At 40.0% G+C, this 11,237-nt stretch overlaps 1 non-coding gene across 1 annotated transcript; it reads right to left on the bottom strand.

Annotated features, from left to right (window-relative positions):
* Nucleotides 1-9,973: 9,973 nt before the first annotated feature.
* LOC131980033 (U2 spliceosomal RNA) lies at nucleotides 9,974-10,165 on the bottom strand. Its single transcript, XR_009395167.1, has one exon. It is a non-coding gene; the product is annotated as a U2 spliceosomal RNA (small nuclear RNA).
* Nucleotides 10,166-11,237: the final 1,072 nt, after the last annotated feature.

Below are 11,237 nucleotides of genomic sequence, written 5' to 3'. Positions count from 1 at the left end.
GTGCTTTTGTCTGACCTTTCCCCTTTCTTCTCAAATCTGGTTCTAAACCGCCAACTATAAAGACTGATGGGTGTAAAGGCCAAAAGCTGCAGAGAAGATGAATGGAGGGACACAGTGGTGGACTGATGTGTGATAATGTTGGTGTCTGGCCAGCAGTGAGTCAGCAGCAGCATATCTTACTCACCGCCGCCGGCCTGCTTCACCGCATCATGACACGGCCTGCCGCGCTCGACCACTCCACTGATGGAGAGAAAGAGAGAGAGAGGGGAGGGGGGAGGCAGCGAGAGGGAAGAGCCAGGCAGCGGTGAACAATGCGTCCTGTTTTTCCAGCGACGCCTCGGCCGCTGCAGGCAAATGTGCAGGAGCAGCGAGCTGTTTGCATGCTGGATGGAGCTCACATACAAGCAGTGTTTTAGGCAAATCTGCAGCAGGAAGGGCAGGGGAAAATCTTCTCCTCAAACACAGGAGGATTCAGTGTGTTTTACGTAGAGTTACATCAGTCTGACGGCCCGTAGCTACTAACCACCACATGCAAATGTTTATTCAAAAGAATTTTCCTTCCAAACTAAAAACATTAAGGTTAAATAATAAAAATCACAGACCCTCTGAGGCATGGTTTGTTTTGTTTAATGCATTGTTGTTCTTGTTTAAAAGTGTTTTATGTGTTTTGCTGCATGTACAGTACAGTTTTTGTGTTTTTTTGTATCATCTGCCAGATGACTAAAACTGGCACCGTTCCTGTGACTTCAAACTGTATAAATACTTGTTTTTTTTATTTTAGTTTGGCCCAATGTACCATCTGCAGGTGTTAGACAAAAGAAGAAGAAGGAATTTTGTTATTACAGAAAGAGTAAAGTACCAAAAAAAGGTACAATTGTGTCTGTATCAGTGTCAGTTCAAATGTGAATGGTGCCCAACCCGACGCTCTGTATATCACGTCTTACACAGCTGTGAAGGGAATGAAAAGCATTGAGCGTGTCATACAGGCTGTATCAGAAACCTTACAGTTTGAATTAGAATAGTTTGCATTACAAAATGTGTTTAAAAAATTCAAATGCAAAATCAGTTCAGAACAAAATATGTATGTTTGGAGCAGCCAGGAAGCAAGTGAAGTTTTTTTTGTTTGTCCACTTTTGTAGACATTTATAGCACAGAACATCTCAGGTAGCTTAGTTCATCGTGTCTGCTGGTCGTCTCTGAGTCTTTCCTCCAATGACCCTTTACGACCTGCAGATTTAACCCCACACCCCCGCCCCCCTTCACCTCCCGATAAATCCCCTCAGTCAGCTGACTGATCATCCTGTCGCTGCCTCCCACATTGAGGAGGAGGAGGAGGAGGAGGAGGAGGAGGGGATCCATCATGTGATCTCACTTCCCGAATGGAAACACAAACATGGACTGACAGCATGGACGACATTTCCCACATCATTCACTCATCTCTGAAATACTGAACATGCAAAACACAGACCAGACGTGTTATTCTAACATTTGGAGCTCAGGATCTCTGCGTTACATCAGAGCTTTACTCATAGCATACTAATATATACCTACAATAGTTATTGCCTTCTGTCCCTGCTTCTACTTCTGAGACATTTTTGTGTTTATAACGGAATAAAACAATATGAAAATGATTAGGAGAGTGGGACGCAGCGGAAAAAGGTAGAAATCCTTCTTTCTTTCGACGTGGATGAACTCCTCTGAAGAATCCACTGAAAGATGCCTCCTCTCAAGGCTGGTAGCATTGTTTTTCAAACCAAACTTAGCTAAAATCATGTGACGAGAGACTTGACTGTGCTGTAATTGGCGAATACTTCTTGCCTTGATGATATCAGCTGCCGGCTGGAACTTACCAAGACGTTGATGCCGATCTGACCTGGCAGTGAAACGCTGGAATTCCAGTTTCTGGGTGCATCACGTGACGCTGTTTCATAGGAATGAACAGAGCCCCACCTCCAACACTGTATCCAGTTCTCTTAATACATCTATGGAACCTACGATCCTGGATGCTTATGCTAGTTAGCTAACTGTGGCCTTTCATTCTACACTGGTACCAGAAAATGAGCCCAACATTGGGCTGGTGGCTGGTGGCAGCTGTGGGTCTTGCTCTGGAGGTGCCGGCATTAGCTAGTTAGCTCATTCTGCCGCCTCAAGAACTTATATCCACTAGCTCTGGTAGCTAACTAGCTCCGGTAGCTAATTAGCTCCGGCACCTTCAGAGCTGATATCCACTAGCTAGCTAAATAAAATGAAACAGCTTAAAGCTTCATCCACACACTGTTTTCACAGCGTAGGAAAGCTAATTGCTGTCACCAGAACAGTGACAACAGCTTTCAGCTTCATTCATTTTGTGTAAGCAGCGTGGCATGAATGGAACTAGCTAGCTAACTAAATGGATAATTCAAGGCAACAAGTTGTCTTTTAAACAACTATGTAGGAAGAAATGTACAACACGTTTTTAAATCCTTGTGTTTTCAATTCCAAACAACCAGTGATGGGAATAACGGCGTTAAAATAAATGACGTTACTAACAGCATTATTTTTTTCAGTAACGGGTAATCTGATTAATTATTATTTCCATCGTTACATCGCCGTTACCGACAATTAAATGTGACATGTTATAAACTGAAGCTACTCATTGAAGCTGTTGTCATTCGGTCGTGAGGTAGCATATGTCTGAATCAGGGCGTTCAGGTAGGTAGGAGCAGTACCGGAGACAACTTTGTAGGCAGCATTAGAGATTTGAATTTGATGCGGGCTGCAACAGGTAGCCAGTGGAGCTCAATGAGCAGCGGTGTGACATGTGACCTTTTTGGCTGGTTGTAGACCAGGCGCGCCGCGGCGTTCTGGATCATCTGAAGAGGTTTTATTGTGGAGGCTGGCAGGCTGTCAGGAGGGTGTTACAGTAGTTTTGAGATGACGACAGCTTGTGTCAAGAGTTGAGTGGCATGTTGAGAGAAACGAGCTGGATCGTCTCATACAGGCTCTATGATGTGTTCAATAAATCTTACAGTTTGAATTTGAATAATTTGCATTATAAAATTAATTTAAAAGCTACAAAATTCATTCAGAACAAAATATGTGTTTGGAGCAGCCAGGAAGCAAGTCAAGTTTTTTGTTTGTCCACTTTTTTAAGACATTTATAGCACAGAACATCTCAGGTACAGTCATGGAAAAAAATACTAGACCATTGTTTTCTTCAATTTCTTGTTCATTTTAATGCCTGATACAACTAAAGGTACATTTGTTTGGACAAATAGCCTATAATGATAAGAACAAAAATTGCTCATAAGAGTTAAATTTAAGAGCTGATATCTAGACATTTTCCATGGTTTTCCTGATAATAACCAAATCATTATCAAGAAAACCATGGAAAATGTCTAGATATCAGCTCTTAGTTAAACTCCTATGAGCTATTTTTGTTTTTATCATTATATTTGTCCAAACAAATGTACCTGATAATCTAATATTTTTTTCTATTACTGTAGCTGAGTTCATCAACCTTGTGTTTACAGAATGATTCTCGTTGGGGACAGAAGAGAAGAAAAACAACAGAAATAGTTAAATAAATATAAAGTTTACTCTGATGAGGCAGATATTAACTCTCAAATTTCGTCAAATGGAAGTTGACGTGATTGACTCTAAAGAGGTTGGAGGAATGAGCTGGCCGCCCCACTGATTACATACATAAAACATTGTGAAAACAGGTTGCAGGATGTGAGCCGCTGTGAGCTAATGAAGCTCTGTCAGCCGAGTGTTTTGCCTGATCAGCGGGGTCTTTAAATAGCCTCCCCCCTCCGGGCCACTCAGATGGGAGATTTGCAGACTTGGCCTCATGTCTTCAGGGGTCGACCCAGTCAGTTTATTCAGCTTAGCGGTTTCACATGGGGGAGGAAGTCTCCACGATGGGAAATCAGCCAGGAAAAAAAAAAAAGGCAGAGCCGAGAGGTGAGGCTGAGGTCATGCTGAAGGACCAGGAATGATTAACCGTTTACAGTCACTGGAAATATCCTTCACTGCCTTCATCAGCAGCTTTACTAAGAGGGCTTCTGGTGACTCGATACCCATCTGGCCGTCATGTTGGAGGTTCCTCAGCTCTGTAAACATGTCATCAAGTTTCTGACCACCTCAGCAGAGTTACACAGATACAGTTAAAGGGTCGAGGAAATGGTGTGAATGCTTCCTTTAAACCTGCAGTAAATTAGTGTTCTGTCCACTTGTTTGCAACAGAAACAAGTTGTAAACAAAACATTAACACATCATCACCTCTAAAACTGATATGTTGAACTTATTTCCATATCCAGCAGTTAGAGAGCAAAATCATGATTCATTTTGTTCGAGTCCATCAGATTATTTTAGGCCTCAGTGTTTTGGGGCTTTACCAACCAGAGCATGAGCGAGGGTTTTTACAGTTTTTTCTCTGAAAATGAGAGTGATTAAAGTGAACTGGAACATGAGGCAAAAACTCTAAGCTCTAAGATACCAAGCAGCAACCTCGACAAGCCCTTGACTGCAGTGTGCAATTCTGGGCGGAGCTCAAACGTTGAGCTGGGTGGAGTCATTTGAGAAGCAGGGGTACTTGAGTCGTTTAGCTCCGATGCTCTCATCTTTTTCACGGCACACATTTTGATCAACCATGGAAGTAAGTAAGACTGTCTTTGTGCATAATTGACTTTGTAACATTCACATTATATAGTGGATAATGTTAAATTAAAATGAACAACTACCTAAATTACTGGACCACCCATGAGACCAATCGTTAGTAAAACACCAGTGGTTACTGTAGCGGCCAATTGGAGTTCGATCAAGCAGCACTGTCCGTAATCCCAACTGATTTAAAATGACTTACACATAGTAATGTTATTATATACAAATATCATCTTAGATGGTGAATGCTTAGGTAATACCAAAGAGTAGCTGTGGTCTTCATCGATGCCCTTACTGCATTTTGAAGGTGCACATCATATGGTGGAAAACCATGTTAAAAGCCATGCTTCAGTGAAGCACAGAGGTAAGATGTTTCTTAATTAAATATATATATATATATATATATATATATATGTGTGTGTGTGTGTGTGTGTGTGTGTGTGTGTGTGTAACTACATATATAACAACAAATATATATGTATGTATATATGTATACACACACACACACACACACACACACACACACACATATATGTGTGTGTGTTTGTGTGTGTGTGTGTGTGTATATATATCTATCTATATATACTACATATATAACAACAAATATATATGTATGTATATATGTATACACACACACACACACACACACACACACACACACACACACACATATATGTGTGTGTGTTTGTGTGTGTGTGTGTGTGTATATATATCTATATATACATACATATTTATATATTTGTTGTTATATATATGTTGTTACACATATTTTTGATTTGACCTATTTTTCCACAATTTGCGCACATTATGTTCAACTTAATTGTATAACTTCTTTCAGAGTTCACTATCATAAAGTGTGGATTAAACTGCAGGAAAGCAAGACAGTAATGGTGCAAAAACAACAGTGGAAGCACTGTTGTTTTTGCACCATTACTATCATACACTACACTACATTAAACATCTGTCATCACATCAACATTCAGTGATCTGCCCCAGCCCCAGCCCCTCAACCCCATCCAGTGGCTTCGGCCACTCAACCACACCCAGAGGCCCCAGCCCCTCAGGACCAAACAGCAGCACCAGCTTCATCTCATGAGTGTGTTATGTTGCTTAATAAAGGTTTTTATTTGCTGTGATTTTTGTATGTATTGGTGTGTTATGTTGTTTAATAGTTTAATTTTTTGCTGTGATTTTTAATTCAGTTATTTGTTATTTTGTAAATATGTTAGCTTTGATTTTTTTATTGTGTCAGTTCAATAAAGATGATGTTAAAGTCACCTCAGTCTTTGATCTCTTAAGTGGTATAACCTTATGTACAAAGCACATTCACCTTATCAGTGTGTCTGACAGAATTTTTGTAGTACAAGTAAAATGTTACAAATGATACAGTATAATAGCATTATAAATTAGGATAGATAAAGTTTTAACATTAATCAAAATAAACAATGACCCATATTTTACTAGAATTCACTAAAGGCAAAAAAAATCAACATTAGACTTCAAAAGGATGCAAACTATTATGGGATGATGAAAATGGGAATGACAACAGCTTTTTTTAAAGTTTTAATGCCACTTCAAACTTCCTTATTTGTCATTTCACATTTTTACTGACATCTTGTTATTGCACTATCCCTCTCTGCTGCTGTACATCCATAGGATTCCCTGCTGTTGGTAGATCGTTCGTCCAGTAACCGGAAGGTTGGTGGTTCGATTCCCGACCATGGCAGCTACATGTCGGAAAATCCTCGAGCAAGATACTGAACCCCATATTGCTCCCGATGCTGCGTTCATCGGTGTGTGAATGAATTCCAATGGTGGCAGGTGGCACCAGTGTGCCCTGGTAGCCTCCAGTATGAATGTGTGTGAATGGGTGAATGAGCGTTGTATGTAGTGTAAAGCGCTTTGGATAAAAGCGCTATATAAGTGTACCCCATTTAACCCCCATTTAACATATGTATTTATGTTTAATTCTGATAACCCGTGAATATGCTCCTTGCCGCTTATTTGTTTATATGCGGCCAATAATAATAATAATAATAATACAAGTGTGCTTCACTGCTGTCATCAATAAGTGGTGCCGTTGAGTAAATCTAACAGACTCCACCCAGCTCAACGTCCGTTAAGCTCCGCCTCGAATTGCACACTGCAGTCAGGGGTACTTAAAGTCTTCTGCTTTTGGATCTGCGAACAAAACCCTTAAAAATGACCCAAAAATATGTAAAAAGACTTAAAATGGCCACAAAAAAAGACACAAAAATACAAAATGACACAAAATTACCAAACAGATGTAAACAGACTGAAATAAGACATGAAATGACAAAGAAGCAGTGAAATTACCAAAACAGACACAAAATTACCCCAAAATAGACATCATCAGCATCTAGTTTGTTAAGCAGGTTTCCACTTTTTATTATTCCAAGAAACAGAAAAGGATTCATCTTCTGGAGACCAAGAACATCAATATCATCATCTCATCGTTATGCCCAGAAGTTGTTGAGATATTTCACTCGGGACTAAAGAGTTGATGTTCATTCTGTGTCCATGCTCTGCTTTGTTAATTGGGTGAAACTCCTTCAGACGATGTGAAGAGATTTCTCACTCTGTGCTGACGGACTTCATTAATGGCCGAAAGCTTGTAAATACCATTTCAAACGTCTTTTCATTAAACATCGTGTTTAGAGTCGATCCCACTGGGACTGCAGAGGCTAATCTGTTTCTCTGTTTGAATAAGAGGCCAGCTCTTAATTATCTGGGCCGCTGACGGTTGGTTGCCTCCGATTGAGGCGAGATAAAACAGAAATGTTTTTTTTATTTATTTTTTTTCTGCCCTGAATGCATCATCTGTTCCACTTCATCAAAGCCTTCATTTACCAAATGCTCTGTTTAAAAATTAAACCCGTTTTAGCACATCAAAGATCATTCTACAAAGATATTTGCTCAATTATTAAGACCCCCCCCACACACACACACCTCCCTCCTCACTGCACAACATGCTTTGACTGACTGTAAAAACAACTTTAGTGCTTTTATCAAGTTTTGTCTGTTTCAACTTAAGAGTCAGATTGAACATTTCCTATCAACATTGATTGCAGCGTGCTTCTGCTGTCAGCTTCCTCTTAAATTCTGCTTCAGTTTGTGTTTGATGATGAGAGAACTAGTCAAACCGGAGATAAGCTCAAATATATTTAGTATAAAAAATAAAACTAGATGTTCCCCTTATTCTACCTCTTAGATGTTAGATTTGAAACCAACATTTACAACAGCTGTCAAATTTTCGAAGAACTACTCTTACACTCATTGCAGACCAGTTTGAATTAAAAAAAACAAAAAAAAAACATAACAAAACGACACTTTAATGTGGGGGAAAAAAGTTTGACTTGATCTCTTGTAGTTTTCCCTCCGGTCCATGCAGGGACTCCTGGATAAAGCAGCAGATGTGTTGTGCTTCCTGTGGACAGCCGTGCACTTTAATCTCCTCACTTATCAGCACATCACTTTATTGTCAGGATATCGCCAGTAATGAACAGCTTCCTGTTTACCACCGTTCCTTTCTTGTTCGTCTTGGGGTCTTCCAGAAGCAGCAGCAGTCTGTTTTTCCATCTCCACTAACACATCTCCATCTCATTTACATGCTGCGAGCCTCTTCACAGCGTGACGCCGCTGCCTGGAAAAGCCGCCGTTGCAGTCGCCTTCCAACACGGACGCCGACTCGGGAAATAATTTACTGATCTGCTGATAGACCTCCACATACAATTAAATCTAAAAGTGACTGAACGAAGGAGGATAAAAGCTTCCAGCGTTGTTCCTCAGAGTGTCTTCAGTGAATCATTTGGCGGGGTTGTGTTCACTGAACGTTGTTTCTGTCTGTCACAGCTCTGCAGGAACCATCAGGATGAAACTGTAACACAAAGCGACTGAGCTCAGCGACTGCAGCTCGGTCTCTTCAATCTGCCTACAAATAGCTCGACTTTAGACATTCAAATGACGCGCAATGCAGACGGCAAAATCAAATACTGCGTGATTACGATACTCCCATCGTTCCCCATGTCTGCGTTTGGAGTTAGTGGCGCCCTCTACCGGCTGTAGTAATTGTTACTGATGGCTAGGCGGAAATAAAGCACAAAGTGTCAGTTAGCGTGGATGGGTCAAACAAACCAGGACTTTCACCAGGAGACGTAAAAAGACGTTAGAAACGTATATATATATATATGTGGAAAAGACGGAAAAAAAGACAAACCAAAAAAACTGAGAAAAGGGTTTAAAAAAAGACATAAAACGATGGAAAGAAACACATTTTAAAAAGATGTTAAAAAGAAGCAAAACAGACGTTAAAAAAAGATGTTAAAAAAGGACATACAATATCTAAATAAGACGTAAAATAGGCTTAACAAAAAAAGTAAAAAGATGCTAAGAAAAGACATTAAAAAAGGAAAAAAAGACAAAAAAACGTAATAAAAACTAAAAAAGACGTCATTTAAAAAAAAAAAGACGTAAAAAAGATGTAAAAAAGTCGTAAAATGCCCAACACATACAGGCCGTGTGATGGTTTGAGGGTTTTCTGCTCTCTCTGGCTGTGTCCCAAAGTCAAGGAAGGATGCTCAAACGGCTGGATTTGAAGGACACCACGTCATCGACATCCGCCGAAGGACTGTCCCAATGTCGAGGATCCTCCAGAGGACAGAGTCCTTCTTTTGCCCAAATTCCGAGGATGCATGTGTGTATCCTCCGTGCGCTCCGACTACCCATAAAGCATTGCCCACGCCGGTCTACCGGGAGATTTAAAAATGGCGAGCGTAGAAACAGCGACGCCGGCGGCGCAATATGCATTTAAATATGTAGATATTTTCAGTTTACACTGAATGTTATCACATAACTTACAAAACGTGTGTTCAAGGTCAAGCAAAAACATATGAATAAGCATATGCCAGAATATTAAGCTTAAAGATAATAAACGTCATCTTGATACATTGCCGGTTAAGTTAATTAATGCCGTCTCAGTCGCTAAAGTTATTGTTAATTAATTTATATGTGTCCATGATGATGTACTATGTGCAACTGTGCCATTCAGAAAGTTATACATTTCTTTATTGTTTTTACAGGGACCGAAAGTCCGCTATTATCCGTTATTGTTATTTATAAATAACTGCTATTGTACTGTAGGCTACTGTAAAATAAAAAATAAAAAATCACAGAACATATTTCCATGATGAATTATGCGCCGCTGCATTCATGGCACTAAGTAGCGGCCGAATTCAGCCAGGATCAGTTAAATATTCAGGTTTAATCCACTTTATGGTTTTTACTTGATAAATCATGGAGATTCAACCTTAAAGCATCTTCTTCCATTTTCACAAATATAATAATAATGATATAATATGTGTCAGAGTGCTGATGCCAGAGACACATTCATGTCGTGAACTGATTTCGAAATTGCGGCGCTGAATTTATTTATTTATTTTTTATTAAACTGATAAGAACAGATACTACACTTGATCTTAGCCAAAGGGCCGAGAGCAGCGCTGAAGTTAAGCAGGACGTCCAATTACACAATGACGCACAGCTGCACACTCCGAAGGCTGTCCCATTAGTGGTTACACCAGTCAAAGGAAGGACTCTGGCCTCGCCTCCGGAGGACCCGACTCTGAAGGAAGGATCCTACCAAGGAAGGATCCTTGACATTGGGACACAGCTACTGTGTTCAGTGTGCCCTGGTCTCCCCTCCCCCTCATCTCCATGATCCAGTTTCCTGCTGCAGACACACCTGAGCTGCATCAGTGCAATCAGCGCTGCTATAAACTACAGCCGGAACCTCCACTGAGGTTGTTTCCCACCGAACCGGTTCACTCCAGGCTTTCACTTTGTAGAGATTTTCCCATGGTTGTTTTTACTCCTTTGCTTCCATGTTTCACTGAGTTTGCAAAGTTCCAGTTACCGTTGTCTGCTGAGATCACTCCCCAGCACTCTCTTTTGAACATATTGTAAATAAACTGTTCAACGTTCCGCCACCCTTTTAGATCCACAAACAAAAACCCTTAGAAAATGATGTAAAGATGTAAAATGAACAAAAAAAGGTGTACAAAAAGACCAAAAAAAGATATAAAATGACCATAAAAAATACACAAAAATACCAAATTACACAATCAAAATACCCCAAAAAGACTCAAATCACCAAAAAAGACACAAAGTTACCAAAAAATTACATATTATAACAATTTTTTTTTTTTAAAATACGCAAAATGTCTAAAGAAAGACAAAATTACCAAAGAAACATTTCTTAGCTGTCTCCCAGCAGAGCAGTGTTGGTGTCCATGTTTTACCAAAGTGCAGCATGTGATTCAAACATCTCTTAACTTCCTGGATCAGGTTTTTACTGAACTATGTCACTTCAAGTAGTCACGTCATCCTCCTAACTACTTCCAGCATTTACATAATTTATCATCACTGTCTTTTAGAGCCTAGAGAAGCTCAGTGTCTACAGGAAGGATCTGGTTTGTGCAGCAGGTTTCCACTTTTTATTTTTATTTATTTTCCAGGAAACACGGAAACAGGAAGTTTTTTGTGGATCCTTGTCACTGCAGGAGGCATCATTTTAA

The sequence above is a fragment of the Centropristis striata genome, chromosome 1 (assembly GCF_030273125.1).
Source record: "Centropristis striata isolate RG_2023a ecotype Rhode Island chromosome 1, C.striata_1.0, whole genome shotgun sequence".
Lineage (NCBI taxonomy): Eukaryota > Metazoa > Chordata > Actinopteri > Perciformes > Serranidae > Centropristis > Centropristis striata.
Note: the sequence above shows the minus strand (reverse complement) of the source record. Positions and strands in the feature narration are given on the sequence as shown.